Source organism: Streptopelia decaocto, assembly GCF_964273445.1.
Source record: "Streptopelia decaocto genome assembly, chromosome: 12".
NCBI lineage: Eukaryota > Metazoa > Chordata > Aves > Columbiformes > Columbidae > Streptopelia > Streptopelia decaocto.
The window spans coordinates 9,648,520-9,664,080 of NC_138667.1; positions in this window are offsets into that span (position 1 = coordinate 9,648,520).

Consider the following 15,561-nt stretch of genomic DNA (forward strand, 5'->3'; position numbering starts at 1 on the left):
ACAACTGAGATTATCCCACTTTCTCTCTGCTGAGATTTACAACCTGCTACCATCTACAAGGTGCTCATGTGCTCCAGGGACAGGGCCCACAGCAGCCTGACAGCACTGGAAATGCTCTGTCCCAGCCTTTTCCTACTGATTTGAAGCTCTAGAGAGCCTCTGTGAATTATCTATGCTCAAAAAGTAAGCAAATAGTCACAAATCCAAAATTCTCTACGGGCTTTAGATAACAAGTATTTTCTGTGATTTTGCTGCCATGTGGTGTCCTACTTACTGTCATCCCTGCTAGAGTGAGGCTCAAACAATGCTTGGGGTTTAGTTATTAACAAGGGCATCCTCAGAAGGATTTTCATTATTGGATGTCAATCTGTTGTAGATTTTGATTTTACTCTGTACATGGTGTGTAAAATACAGCCTGCACTACTACCTGTGAGCGCATGAAACTTAATACTATAATTATACATCTCTGGGGCTCAAATGCTCCATTAAGACTGGTTTGTATAGTAGGTAGAGATTATCAGAACAGAAGCAGGTGAGAACTCATTTTCAGCTTTTTTATTGGTGGCATATGCCATTAAAAGAAATCATCTGGAGGAGCAGAGCTGCTAAGGACCAAGCAGATTTACAGACCATACTGCACATGAGCACTGCAGAATAGAGATGCCAAAATGCTGCATAAAATACTTTCAGCTGCTACTTTGCTGAACTTTTACTTTTGTAGTCTTCAAGGACATTTTTGAAGCATTTGTTCATCTAGATTAACGAATTAACTGATTTGTTAAAACCAGTTTTATAACCAGTAGCATGATAATACTGCCCATGATGAACTAATCCCTTTTCTCTCTTCCTCCTCTACCAAAAGACACAATGGTCAGTATGAAAAAATATTTAAGATACCACAGATGTCATAGAGCCATGGTGAAGTAACATATCCTTTTAAAAGGTCGGTGGGACCCAGTCCCATTATTAATCACCAGGGCAATGAGGAGTATAAGGTCAAGCTGAGGATGTGAAATAGCTGTGGCCACTGGAAATAGGGTTTTCCTCCCCACCACCTCTCTGCTGGCGTTTCTGTCCTCTCATGAGAGATGGCAAAAGGTTCACACGAGGCATGGCTGGTGCCAGACCAAGGCTCCACACACCAAGCAATGCTCCTCTATTATCATTATTAATGATATTATTATCTTTGCATTGTCAGTATTCCAGTTTAAGATCCATTAGACAAGAGTGAATAGACTCTTCCCAATGGATAATGCTCTTCTGTGTTAGCGTGGAAATGGTGATGATACAGCACTGGTTGTTATTCACATCTCCCACTTTTGTCCCTCTTGGACTGTCTCTGCAGCAGCATCTGTTAGTACCTCCCATTTCACTGTTTGAAAATCTTAGGAAACTCTGATGGATTGAAAAAGAAAAAGAAATATCAGATTAGAGAGGCTGGGACAGAGATGCCACCCATCTCCATGCCATATGCACGCCTTTGCAGATCCAAGAAATGGTTCTCACTCAGCTCCTACCCTGTTCATTTGACTCGGTTACTGTCAGTAGGACTTTGGCAACTGTTGATAGGATGGAACACACCGCATACTTCTACATAAAGTAAAAAGTTGCTGAAGCAAGACTTTCAGAGAAGAGCTTAGTTTTTTTCTTTGAGCAATAGTGAATAAGGGTCCACTGACACGGTCTTGCATGCATTGTGCCAATGGAAGTGTTGTTATTGAGTTCAGAAAGTGAGTATTCTAGTGCTGTAACTGGAAAGAAAAATATTAGTGTGTCTCACTGACATTCTTGCCCTGATCTCATACATTTGGTTGCACTATTCAGTCTGTTCTCCCTTGCTTTCCACCCAGGAGATTTGTTGTGCTTCAGGGAAAGACCAGCCTGTGTCTGTGCACAGCCCCCATTCCATTCTTGCTTCATGCCCATGAGATGTACTTAATTACAAATTGCAGCATGTGAGGGGACTGATGCCTTTATTTCCCAAACAGGGATTTGGCAGAGTCCTCAGGACTTCACTGTCTCTTTCTTGGATTATTACATTCTGCACATTCCAGGATTTTTTTCTTTTAACCTGAAGATTTCACAGAATTGCCTTCTAGGAAAGCATTTAAAGCTGTCTAATGGGAGTCCAAGGAGATTACAGACCATAATGGTTTGTTGCACAAATAATGGATTAAGTTCCATCTGTAGGAGTTAATTTGACTTTTTTCTACAAATAAACAACTTGTTCTGCTCCTCTCTGTATGGCAGATGTCAGTAATCTTCATAAAATCATATCCGGGGTACCTCCAGCAGGACTGTCTACAGCAGCAAACCTGGCAGATCATCATGTTTGTCCAACTTGCAGGTTTCCGTTGAGATTGGAAGCCTGAAGAAACACAACATTTGCACGTTTGAAAGATGCTAATATGAAATCCTGTACATAAGATGGTATTAGTCCACTTTTGAAGGTGGCAGAAGAGGGGACATATAGCCCAAGGGACACCATGGACTCAGTAGTTTGTCCCCGTCCCTACCATGGGGACCAAGAGGATTAAGGGGTCCTTGGTAAACAATTCAGCTGAGATAAATGAGGCCAAAGAGAGAAGGCAAGTGTTAAAAAGCAAAGGGAGGAAGACTAAATTCCCAGCGTGGTCATATTCCTGTTGGATTTCCCATGTTGACCTTCAGGATAATGTACTAAAAAGAGACCCTCAAGGCAGGATCAGAAAGAATGAAAATCACTAATGGCAGGTAAAAGTCGAACGAACTGCATTAAATAGTCCTTTCTCACTTGAATTTCTCCTTGAAAATGTTCGCTTTTGAGAAAGCAGATGTCCTCCCTGGCAAGGCTGCTCTCCTTGTGGAAGTACAGCACACGGACTTAGGATGCAAATCTGAACATGGACCAGAAAAAGCATCTCTTCTTCCCCTGTGATTTTCCAGTTTCGTCTCTGTGATTCACAGGAAACAGGTTATTTTGCCTGGAACCTAGAAAAGCTAGAGACCTTACCAGGAAAGATCAGCAACTGTAGGCAGCTGAGTCGTTCTCTCCCTCCAAAGTCCAAGTAACTTGATTTACACTTATTATAGTTTTATACTTGGCTATCTGTAGATATAAATGCACAAGGTTTTTTTTTGGTTGGTTGGTTGGTTTGTTGTTTGTTTGTTTGTTTTCTCACAGTTCACTGGTATGTGTATTCAAACCTAAGGGATTCCGCTCCTGAGATAAAAGAATATGGCATTTTTTTCCTTCCTATTTGAGTGCCATCTCTCCTGCAGCAAGTCTTTTGTAGTCTGAAAGGAAAACCTTTCCTGTCACAACACCAGTAATGGATATTGCTCTCTCAATTACCCCTTGCTTCACCAGGAGAGCAACTGATGCGCATCGTGTTTATCCAGCTCACTGAAGTGCTTTCATTATCTAAGAAAAGAGGTTAATTAGTATTTAATCAATCTTTTCACAGGGTACAGTTTCCTCCTCTCCTATTTGCAATCCAAAAAGATGTCAGCTTCCAAAGCCATAATGCCCTCTTGATAAATCAAGTGGCAGCTAATGAGGTCTGTGGTCCCAGGGAAGGAGGGTCCGGGATACCTGACCCTTCGTGGCTGTCACCAGTGCCGCCGTCACCTGCACCACTCTCCCAGGAAGCACTTGCTGTTATGCTGGGAGATGTACAGAGTCATATGGGATGCAGAGAAAGGAACTGTCAGCTAAGGGAAGGTGGTGGTGGCTGTGCAAACCCAAATTGGGGTGTGTGTGCGTGTACCCAGTGCATGCTTCATGCTAACCAAGCCCAGAGAAGCCAGGAGATAAATCTCATACAAACTCTACCCTCCAGAAGGAAACAGACGGGATTTCTTTCCTTTTTTTTTTTTTTTTTAATGTATTTGAAGATAACTTGGGAGCCACCCTTGCACCCGTATGGGGCTGAACTTCAGAGGTGAATAAAAGACGCTAATGATGCTTGGTGCCAAAAGTTATAGAAAATAAAAGCATTAGCCCATTTCAGAGAAACATATGTAGGATGGAGCTTCCTTCATTAGGCAGGAGGTGAGGTTTTGTTCTTCCCTGAAAAATGCCGAAAGCAAAACTGAACTTCACTCTGTCACCATTTCCACTGCATTGGTCCTGCCACCTGCAGCTCCACACAGCTGTACCGAGGCTGAACCATGGCTGAGACCAACACCCACCAAAGCAAAGGAAAGTTAATTTTGGCCACTCTTAGAGAAGATCTTGGGTGAGACAGTGGTCCAGGACAGCTGTTCCAACCACCCAGCCTTGCCATGTTAAAACAGGCCTAGCAGCACTTCTAATAATATTTTTTCTGAGATATTTAAGCAGAGAAAGTGGCCTGTGCATCAATAGGCTCAAACCCTTTTGGCTACTGGCCTATTCTCCCCATAGCCAGTGCTGCTGACAATGAGGGGCTGAGCCGCATGCCCTGTGGTAGCCATGCTCTGGATTTCTTTCCCTGACTTTGGGAAATACATTGTCTTTGGCATCGTCTGTAGGTTCAAAGTCCGCTTTCACTCTGCGGGGCACCCTTTCTAGGTTCATAAAGCTACGTTCAGAAATCTTTGGGCCGACCAAAAGCTGACAAAAGTGTCATTAAATAATGCTGCCAATGAATGAAGCTACCAAAGAAGACATAGTCCAGTTTGCATCTCAGTTACAAGAAGAAAGTGCAATGACAGAGTGAGTAATTGGCTAATTGTCTATATGAGCCCTATTTTAACAGTGCAGTCGTGCGATCGCACCATCTGGGGGGAGCTCGGGGAGGGAGCCCCAGCACACACAAAGCCAGCATGCGTTTCCCAACATGCAGGCCAGGCAACTGCCTCCTTCCCAGGCGGGCAGTGGGAGCAGCAGTCCCCAAGACCCCCAAATACAGGCTGAGAGCTGACCCTCTGCTGAGGGTGAAAGGTGGGACGTTTGGCCAAGCAATTTCCATGTTTTTGGAGATGCATGTCGAAGCCCACCTGAATTGCACAGTGAAGTAACACAAGTGGCAGTGAACAGTGATATTAGCCTGATTGCATGGCTGCTAGCAAGCACAATTAAACGGGAGGTGTTGGATGGGTGGTAGGTGCAACGAGATGACAACCCTGGCCCAAGCTTGTGCGAGGTGGTGAGGGTGCTGTGGTTGCGGAGCTCAGCGCACCGTTGTGCTTTCTGGGCCATTCAGAAATGATGGCATTTCCCCCTCCTCGTCTTGAAAAAAGTTGAATTACTGCCTTTGAGTCCCCATCTATTTTCTTCCAAAGTTACCATGACGCAAAAAAGTATAAATCACACTTTTAAGTGGGCCTGGCACTTGTCTCACAAGAAGAAGGGAAAAAAAAAAAAAAAAGAGGTAATGCCATAATGTAAAATAGTTAAAAGCTTATTAGAGCCGTTCAGGGCAGTATGATTTCCACTTTGTTTCAGAACACCCCAAGCCCATCCTTTCATGCTATTGTGAAGGCAGCAATTCAAATCTCCTTTTGTCAGTATGAATGGCCCCTCTTAAAGCTCTTTTATGCCAACATATTCCCTACAGGCATATGCCCTTTAGCTCTATTACTGATTTACCCAAGTATTCAGCCCATACCTTCTGCTTTTCTTTTTCACTTACTGAAGTTCCACATGACACGAGCTGCAGCCTCTGCTTTGGTGCCTGCCCCACAGCCCAGCCCCAGCCGGGATGCTGCTGTCTCTGCCGCTATCTATCTCACCAGGAAAAGTCACACAAAAAAACTAACAGAGGAGACTTTTCAAATGATTGATTTTTATTCCCCCACCCTCTACCTCTCCCCCTTCTTTCCATCCCCACATTTGTTAGCGCAAACAAACGAGAGAGGGTATATACGCCCCCCAACCCCCCACCCCGACCCAGCCATAGGGGAAAAGAGCCTTGCAGGCTTTGAGGGGGGAAAAATGCGAGTGTAAAAAACGCAAGTGGGCCTATTACCTCTACTTACCCTAATTAGACTTGCTTTGAAGGGCTATTCAGAGATTTTGAAAGGCTGTCCTCTCCCTGCATCTCATTGTGCGATGTTTGCAGAGACATTTGCATCTGTTTGTGCTGCTGAAAATAGCAATGGATGCTTCGAAGGAAGCAAAGCCACCTCCAAGCCCAGGGCTGCAGCAGTCGAGGTATGTGCGGCCAGCGCTGGGCGGGGGGACACCCCAGCGCCAAGGGTTTCAGGGTTCTCCACCGGTCCCCATTTAAACAATTCACTTTAACAATGCAATTTTAGGCATAAAATCTGCTAACTAGATTAAATCCAGATGACACAGGATGCAGAAATGGAAAAGAAAAAAAATCAACCCTCAAGTAAATGGTAGGCATCCTAACAGGATAGAAAGTGTGAAATCCATGCAGAGCTAGAGAGAATAGGTGCCAGAGCAGCCCAGGCTTTCATACGCATATGGCCTTGACCATTTGACTCTGGTCCCATTGAGGTGATCAGCTGGAGACGTGAAGGGGCATCTCTGGCAAAACACACGTCTCGCTCGCTCCTTGAAGAAAGCCCACAAAATAAAGCTGCATAAAGGTGATTGATAGTAAACATTTTGTAATTTGGAGGGATTAAACTTGCGGGATGATCTTGATCAGGTTCTCAAGGCATTGCCAGAATGCAATTACATTAGAATAGCCGCTGCTGGATTGCTGCTGGCAAAGCCACAATATCCGCCAAAGAAAGGGGGTGTGAATGGGACAAAAGGGTTAATTTGAATACGTGCTGAAAAGACTGGAGGTGGACAAGGAGCTCTGCAAGGACTTCATCAGGAGCCATGGGCAGAAGGAGACGGTTTTGCAAATACAGAGGGCGAGTGGAGAGGATGTTTGTAAAGCACACTTGGAAAGGAGGGGGAAAATAAAAGGAAAAAAAAAAAGCCCCACAAAGCTCAAACTGCTTCTTTCTTATATTGCCCTTGGCTACGCTCAGAGGAGCACTTTAGATGGATTAATCACAGGGAAAAACAATGGGATAAAAGTCTTCTTCTCCTCCGTCTGTCCTGGGCCGCAGAGGAGCTGAGCTGCTCTTTCCCCACCAGCACATGGTGGGTGCTGGGTCTGGCCTGAGCACCGACCCAGCGCGGCCATGATGAGGTCTTCAGATCTCTTCCCTTGGCCTTGTGCTGCACCCCTGGGAGCTGGAAGGCCCACAGGCTTTTTATGAGGGTTATGCTATCAGCAGGTTGAAGATTTTATCAGATTATTCCTCCAAAAATGCTTAGCAGGAATTAAGCATGCAAATCCTCTCACTGGCTCTGGGGTCAATACACTCCCCTATGCCAGTGAAATTCTTCTGCTACCTCAGGCACCCATGACATGGGCTTTTCCACTCATCTTTCTAACCTTTAAACTCACACTGGCACCTGGAAAATGCTCCCATGCACGGGCCATGTGCTGGGTGGACTGAGAGGGGGCAAGTCCCACCTCTCCAAGGTGATGGAGAAGCTGCTGCGTTGTCACCTCCCTGCCCTGTTTGGTACCACAGTTGCACCCATCCCACTGCAGCACCTATTTAAAGAGGGGGGGGCATGTCCTGTGCCCTCCCAGAGCTGTTCCAAAGTGCAGAATCTGAGCCTAAAGACAAACAGCAAGGCCTGAAGCCAAGCGGGGATGGAGGACACAGGTGGGGAAAGCCCAGGTTTCAAGAGAGGAGGTGGGAACATGATGCCATCTCTGCCAGCTTGTGATTGAGGGCAGATCCCACACTCTTTGGGTCTCTCTGTGCAGTGGCTGGAGGCTGTATGAAGGTGTCACTGTCTCGGTTAGGCAGAAAGCAGCAGCTGGGCATGGGTTTGGGTACAAGCAGAGCCAGGCAGGGTGGTGACTCTCAACACCCTAAATCAGCCCAAAGCTTCCCAGGGGGAATGCAGCTGTTTGCACAAGCACCCATCCCCACAGGGAGCCACTGACCAGGACCAGGTGGTCTCTCTTGGGCATTAAGAACTGTTCAAAGTGAGGCACTGGCTGTGCAGAACAACGATGGTAGTGACCTAGCTCGCTTACAGACCCCTGCACCATCCTACCCGCCCCCGCCACCACCTCGTGCCCCAAGCAAGGGTGCCAGCCCCAGGAACAGTGCCAGCCCTGGGGACAGTGCCAGCCTGGCTGTCTGACCAATGTGGGTGATCACACACCATGGGGGATTCAGGTCAGGGCTTGGTGTGCTTCCTGGTGCAGGGCTTAGGCTGCTCCAGCACCTTTTTGCCATTTGAAATTTCAAATGAAGTTTCAGCTTTTTCTGCAGAGACATGAGTGGGATGTAGCTCTGCTTTTTTCCTTTGGGACACATGGATACAGCATCTTATCTCCACACTGTACCTTTGCCACCACATTCATCAAGCACTCCCCAAAAGCAAAACAAGCCTAATTTCTTTTTATATTTAGAAATGCAGAACCTACAGGGAAACTCACTTTCCATCACCCCCCCCATCTTGCTCAGCCACAGCTAAAGCCAGCAGAGACCCTGCTGCAGAAGGAGCCCAAGGAGCTCCAGAAACCCCCCAGCAACGAGTTTCTGGGGCAGCTTTGCCCGACAGCGCGTGTGCCTGCTCTTTCTCCCTGGCTGCCCCTCACTGCCAGCTTGGGGAGGATTTTTTTTCAACTGGGTTTTTGTTTCCTTTGAGAACACCCCGTGTTTGTGTTGCTCTTTCTCCGCGGCACAATGCCCCTCTCCATTTCCTCGGCCGGGGGCTCACGCGAGCGTCAGATCTCGGCGGAGCGAAGTCGCAGGGGTCGCGGGTCACCCGAGGGCATCAGGGACAGACAAAGTCCCTTCAGCCGCTAATGTAAGCCGGGGTAACGGCGCACTGAAAGCGCATCCACTTGAGACTATCTACAAGGCACTCAGCCCTCTCTAAGGGCTTATAATGTTGACTCTCCTGTCATTGGATCCAACCTTACTATAAGCCCTGGAGGTATGGGGGGCTTAGAAACATTCATTCAGAAAAATAAATCCCCCTGCTACCATTCTCTTCATGAAGATAAATATACCACAAACAGAACAAGGAAAGAGGCTGAACTCCTGATCTCTGCTCCAGCCACTTAAAAATTGGCATTAAAAAAACCCCATCAGTTTTTTAGTTTCTTTTATTATTTGCCATTAAAAAAAACCCAACAGTTTATGAGAGTCCAAAGCAGTTTATTGGTGTAAAACTTGCTTTCAGCTCAACGTCACTTCTAGTCCCCTCAAAAGAGAAAATTTTGCAAAGAAAATGGGAATTGTTTGTATCTGAACTCACCGTTTCTTGTGGTGTTGCAACCCGAGTTGCTCCAGCCCGGGGAAAGGTTTGCATTTACTGCTGGAGGGGTTATTGCTCAGCTCCAAACTGTTGTTATTTGTGTCGGTGTTAAATGTGGGAAGCTCCTTGGTGAGCAGGACCGTGGCTTGTCCAGGGCTGTACAGACACTGGGGAACCTGGAGCACCAGTTCCCAAACTGGAAAGACTTTACAGGCTCACCTTGTGAGACTGTCAACACTGCACAGTGTCACCCCCCTCTAACTGCTTCATGACCTGTTTTGCCTCTATAATCCTTGCCCAAAGCTGTGTCAAACTGGAATGAGGGTCTGGTGTAAAATCTGCAAGGGATGGATATATTCAGCTGGTACTCAGCCAGGAGAAGAAACAGTTATCTAGGCGTTGTGCCTCCATCTCCCAAATAAAAGTCAGCCTCCTTTCCCCATCCCTTCTCCTACATCAAATCTGGCCGAAATACCCCTGAGCACCTGGCTGCGGTGATAGAACTTTTGTTGATTGTGGATTTTTGCCGATTCACAGATTTTTCCTGAGAAAGGTGACTTAGTAGCCCCTGGGAGTGTAAAAAGAGCAGCAGCTCCCTCTAAGTCTTTGTCCGTAAGTGCATCCAACTTGGGATGTTCCCAGATACATGTCCCTGTGAGCTACCATCTCCAGTGCGCTGACTACAAGGGTGGAGGAGTCCTGTAGCCAGAGCTGCTTAATCCCAGTCATCACAATTTAGAGCTGCCCATGAGCTGGTCTAAATGTCAGTGAACCTGGGAAGGGGGGACATATGGAAGGTCTCCAGCAGAGGCCAAGTGCAGCAAGCTCCCTGCTTAATAGACCTGGGCTGGTGTCAGCATTTCTTCTTCTATGTGGTTTACTCACTCAAAAAATCAACCAAACCATTGATTTTTAGGAGAATTTTACCTTCTGCTGTAGCTTTACCTAGCTCTGAATGAAGATGTGAGTTTTAAACCATCAAGTTTTGCCTCAAGCTGCCAGGTGCTAAAGCTTCACTAGCATCTTGAAAGCAAAGCCTGAGAGCATCAGCAGGTTTTGAAATGCAACAAACTGCTTATTCTTAAGAAAAGTAGCCTGGTGAGTGTGGGTGCTCTTGCAAAAAGACTTCTCTCCTCTACTTCCACCCGTTCATTTTCTGTCACCCTTGCTGTCATGGAGGGGACAGCAAGTCACGGCCACTTGCAAGGGTTCAAAGGAGAAGGGGACCAGGCTCTGCAGCATCATGTGTGTGCATGGTGAGGTGCTCAGATCTCGAGGGGGGAAACATGCACAAAGGGGGAAAGTTGTCGCCTTGGGGAGGGAAAAGGCTGAACTGATCAAACTGCTGATCTAAAAGAGGAATAATGGGATTTTGTGGGATTCACATTGATGTTCACATGAGAGGGGGGAGCCTCTGCTTTTTGTCTTTCAAGCCACTGAACAAGAATTTTAAAGCCCCTTTAAAATCTGCCTTGGCTTAGCCAATTATTATCACAGGAGTTATTAGACAAAAGCTCAATGGCTTTGCCAGTGGCTCTTCAACATTTTCTGTGTTGCTTCAACACTAAGAACTGTATCTGCATTTTTTTGATTGCCATATTCTTCTAAAAGTTTTCCACTGCTGATGTGTAATTTAACACTCACAAGAAACACAAGCAGCCAAGATGGGTGCCCATCACCCTGACCCAGTCTCCTCTCACCCCACAGCTTGCAGCATCACTGTTCCCCATTGGCACCGCTGTCCTGCACCCAGTTGCTTTCTTTTCTGAAGTCTACTGGAGGAAAAATAAATGTCACAAGAGAGTATCCAGTTTTAGAGTAGTGAGACAGAGACCTACGGGAAGCAGCAGCCAGCCTGTCCCTGGCCAAGGCTATCCAGTGACTTATTCAAGGAAGCCATTCACACCTTCTCCCCAAGGAGACGGCTGCCTTGGGAAGCAACTGGCCCAGCACAGAAATGTGCTTGTGGGCTTTCCATCCGAGCAGGTCACTGGAGCGCTCCCAGGACGCAGCCTGGATGGTGAAGCCTCAGTCCTGCAGCCTTTGTTCTCCACCAGTGCTTTTGAGATCTTCACAGTTTGATAAAACATCTTTTTGTCTTTTAATTTTTTTTCCTAGTAGAAGCAATAACTATGTGTTTTTTAACTAGTGGTACCCAAGTAAAAGCAAAAAGTAATAAACAAAGTAATCAGTAATAAGCAAAAAAACAAAGACAGCAGTAAGGCTGTTTGAGGTGGGGTATTTCTCCAAAACTTTGCCAGCACTGGAGGGGACCTAGGACCTCATTTAGCTCCTCTGAGACTGATAAACCTTTGGTATTTCCCAGGGTGGAGAATTTCCCCACTCCTAAGCAGAGTGGCAGTATATGAAATGCAGAAATCACTTTTTAGCACCCTTGTGGCTCTACCCAGCCCAGGGGCTGCGTGGCTGCAGGGCGCGCTGGTGGAACCCGCCATCCAGCACTGAAAGCATCTTGTCCCTGTGCCCCCATCTCAGCTGGCAGAGGTGCAAGCCTGGCACCATTTTCCCTTCTTTTTAGGAAACCTATGCTAAAAAGCAGCTGTTGATGTTGTAAGCAATGTGGGAATTGATGGTGGCAATAGCTGGAAGCTGTCCTTCAGCAGATGTGAGAGCCACCGGCTCAGTCCCGCAGGTCCCAAGCCTCACGGGACTCCCAGCAGTAGCACTAAATTGCTGCAGTGATTTCTTTCACATTGTTTTGAGACAGTACTTCAAGATAGATGGACTCTTTTTTCCTTTCTCTGTAACTGAAAAACTAAACAAAATCTTTCCAAGGACTTCATCCTGCCTGATGGACAGCCAGGAAATGGGAATGATCCATCAAGCGCTGACGGCTGTGGTGCTGGCACCTGGGCTCAGGTTTCGGGACAAAGCATGATAATGAATCAACTCTCATTTGTGCTGCCTGAACGGGCAGCTCCCTGCCTTCCTCTACAGTGGGCAACCAGAAAGATTCCTGCCACCGCAGCACCCATTCCTGGCAAGGCAGGAGCCGGGGTGACTGGCAGCTGGGTGGGAGAAGGATGTGTGGGGCTCTCCCCGTCACTTGAGCCTCCTTCTCTTTTAGCATAAAGGACAGCAACACTGACTACACACCCTTGGACTTACTGCACAAAACAGGATTATTTTAAGGCAAGAGAAAAACCCTTGGTGCCAAATAAATCACAAATGAGGTGCAACAGGCTATTTCTTCATACTGGCCCGGCCCAGGCAGTCACTGTTGGCAGGAGATGTCCCTGTGGCTGCACCGCAGGGCTGGGAATTCATTCCTGTCTTACGCGTGGCTTCCAAAGTGGGGTCAAACAAACACTGGGCTGCATGGGATGGGATAATATTTATTGCCTCCCAGGTGGGCTGTGAGGACATCCACTGCTTTTTGCAGGGACACAGACCAAGCATGCACACCCAGCCAGGGATGCCTGGTGCCTTCACCATATCCCAGCCCAACACCAGCACCAAATTTGTCATAAGGAAAAGCCATTTCTACCTGCATTAAAAAATATGTGGGTTTATGACCCTCTTGTCAGCAGTGCGTGCTGATGCTGGGCCATAATGGGGCTTTTGAACAAAGATGAGGCATATTTTCCCCTACAACCTTCCCAATTAATATTTTAAGTGATTTTTTGGGCTTGCCCTCTCTTTTTGCTCAGAACTGAATTTGAGATGAAGCAGTGCCTGCACACGAGGAAGATCCTGTGGGTGATGCAGCTCCATTATACGTTCTGGAGTCAAAGCACTGTTCCAGCAAGGAGAAAGCAACACACTCTTCTGATTTCTTGGGTATGGGCAGGTGCAGAGCAGCATCATCTGTCCAGACCCTACGTATAGTACCTCCACATGATAACTCCGGGCCAAGACAACCTCCCAGCCCTGCAGAAGGGCAAAGGCTCATCTCCTCTCTCTTCCCTCTTCCCTTCTTCTGACTCCTCTCCATCTCCCTCCATGCTCAAAGCTGTGTGCTGGGGAAGCCATCAACCACAGGGCAGCGACCACTTCCCCGCCACCTACACTGAGATGTCGGGATGGGCAGCCCCCAGCCGGCCCCCAGCTCCTCTCCCTTCCCCTCTCCAGAAGTCATCTATTTTGTTGTGTGTACACAGAGAAAACAAGGGGCTGCCCCTTGTTCTCCTCCAGCCATGACACATCAAATTATCCTGCCTCCAAATATCCCATCTGGCTGTTAGTTTTTAGCTTCTTTTTCCTCCCCCTGCTTCCTTCTAGGTTGTTTCTGCTTTCCTCCTCCTCCTTTCTCTTCTCCCCAGCCCATGTGTAAAAGTAGCAGGGGGGCCTTTATTAAAGGCAAAGCCCCACGGCAGCAGCTTCCCAGCCAAACTGCTCTTGTATTACTTTTTGATGAGTTTTCAATTTAGGCCTTTGCAGACAGGGGGAAGAAGGCGACTTGAGAGACAGAGGGGGGAAAAAAATGCAACAGATGGGGCCGATTGTGCTCTCTAGGCAAATTAAGGAAGACATCTGTAGCTCCCAAATACTGGTGGTCTAAAGCAATTAGTCCCCTGTGAAAAGGGGCCTCTCTGAGCCTCCTCCAGCCAATCCGTGCCCCGGCAGCACTCACGTTACAATGGCCTTGACCACAATTCACTGAGCCAAAAAAAAGAAAGATTAATCCAGGAGGAGCTGTGCGGCCAGGCTGGAGTTGCTAGGCTTAAAAGGGAAGGTTACGTCCGTTTCTGCCTGAGTTTGGAGCAGAAAAGAAGAACGGGGGGAGGTGGGTTTTTTTCTTGTCTTTTTTTTTTTCATTCTTTCTGATGGTCCCCCAAGGCGTACCTGGTTTGGGTCTGATGTCTGGAGCGAGTGTGTGTGTGCGCGCACACACGTGTCCCTGTACCAGGAGAGAGCTGTAATCTGTAAATTGCTCAGGGACTTCAATTTTCCAGTGGCTTGTTTGGAAAGTGATGAATGGAGACGCAAACCCCTGCGGTTGGAATTATCTCCCCCAGCCCCCTTCGGTCCCCCTCCATCCCCAATAAAAAGAAGCTGTTATATGATAAGACCCCTCTGTAAGTGATAATTATAATGATTGTTATGATGCCAGGGTTCTGCTTTTACAATTGGAAATAGGAACTCCGGCTGAGCTAATCCGGCAGTGTGGTCCCTTATTTCATTCGACGTCAGGAAGCTGAGAGTGGAAAATTCAGAAAAGGACTTTATCCAAGCTGGTTATGAGCCCACTTCTCCCCCTCCCCTCCTCTCCCCTGGCTCTTTTATTCATGCATATTTATGATCAGTAGATCTCAGTGGAGAAAAAAAACACATACAGAAAACAAAACCAGCAGCACAATGGGGAGAGCTGCTCATGGGAGGTCACAGCACCTTTAAATTACACCTCTTGGCTTTGTTCACCCCCGCACAATGGAGCTAAGAGATAGGAAGAATAGCACCCTGTGTCCTGGTGCATCACAATTCTCCTAATGGTTTCAAAAAAGAACAGAGAGCCTCAACTAATTTGATATCTTATTGGGTTTCTGTTAACCTAAGGACATGCCTCATCCCAGCCACCAAGGCTTGTCTCATACAAAGAGCCTGGCTTAGTCTCTGCACTATGCTGGGTTTTGCTAGTCCAAGCATATCTGTCTTGGTCAGGTTTGAATTTGAGCTGAGTTAACTGGTTTGGAAATACAAAAGCACCACCCGCCCACTGAACCTTTGCCCCTTTAAATTAATTAATTTAATTAACGTGTTTATTGTCATGGTGCCTGTCAGAATGGGATCTTCCTGGGGCCACACCAAGCTCCAGCCTTCCCTCACATACAAAGGAAACGGGCTTATGGTTTTGGAGCTGAGTTTGAACCAAGTGACTTCTCAAGGCACTGAAATTTGAGTCTATAATTTATTTCTCATCCAGCCCAGAAGCTGTGCTTCACGACAGGCACTAGTGAAGGGAGCAAAGTTGAAGTGGAAAACTGCTGGAAGTAAGCTGGTGTCCTTAGGCTGCTATCGTGCAATATGCTGTTAAATGCAGCAACCTGAATATTTGGTAATAACTGCCTCTGAAGGCAAACTAAGAAAGAAAAAGTTAAGCTGGTGCCAATAAAGAGCAAAATAATGCCCTTTAAGAGAGAGCAAACCCATCCAGAGAAGGACCTGCCCACGCTAGAAGAAGACCAGGCAGTCTGTGACTACCAGCCTGTAAAGCCCAGCCTTTTCCCTTCTATCTTGTCCTTCCCTGAAGTCACGGTTTGTGGATGAAAAGCAGGGCTGGTCAGGGAAGCAAAATAATCCCAAGTCATTTTAAGATCCTGAATGCTGAAACCATTCAAATGTTGCAAATGCTGCCCATGTTGAACATAGTACAAGCC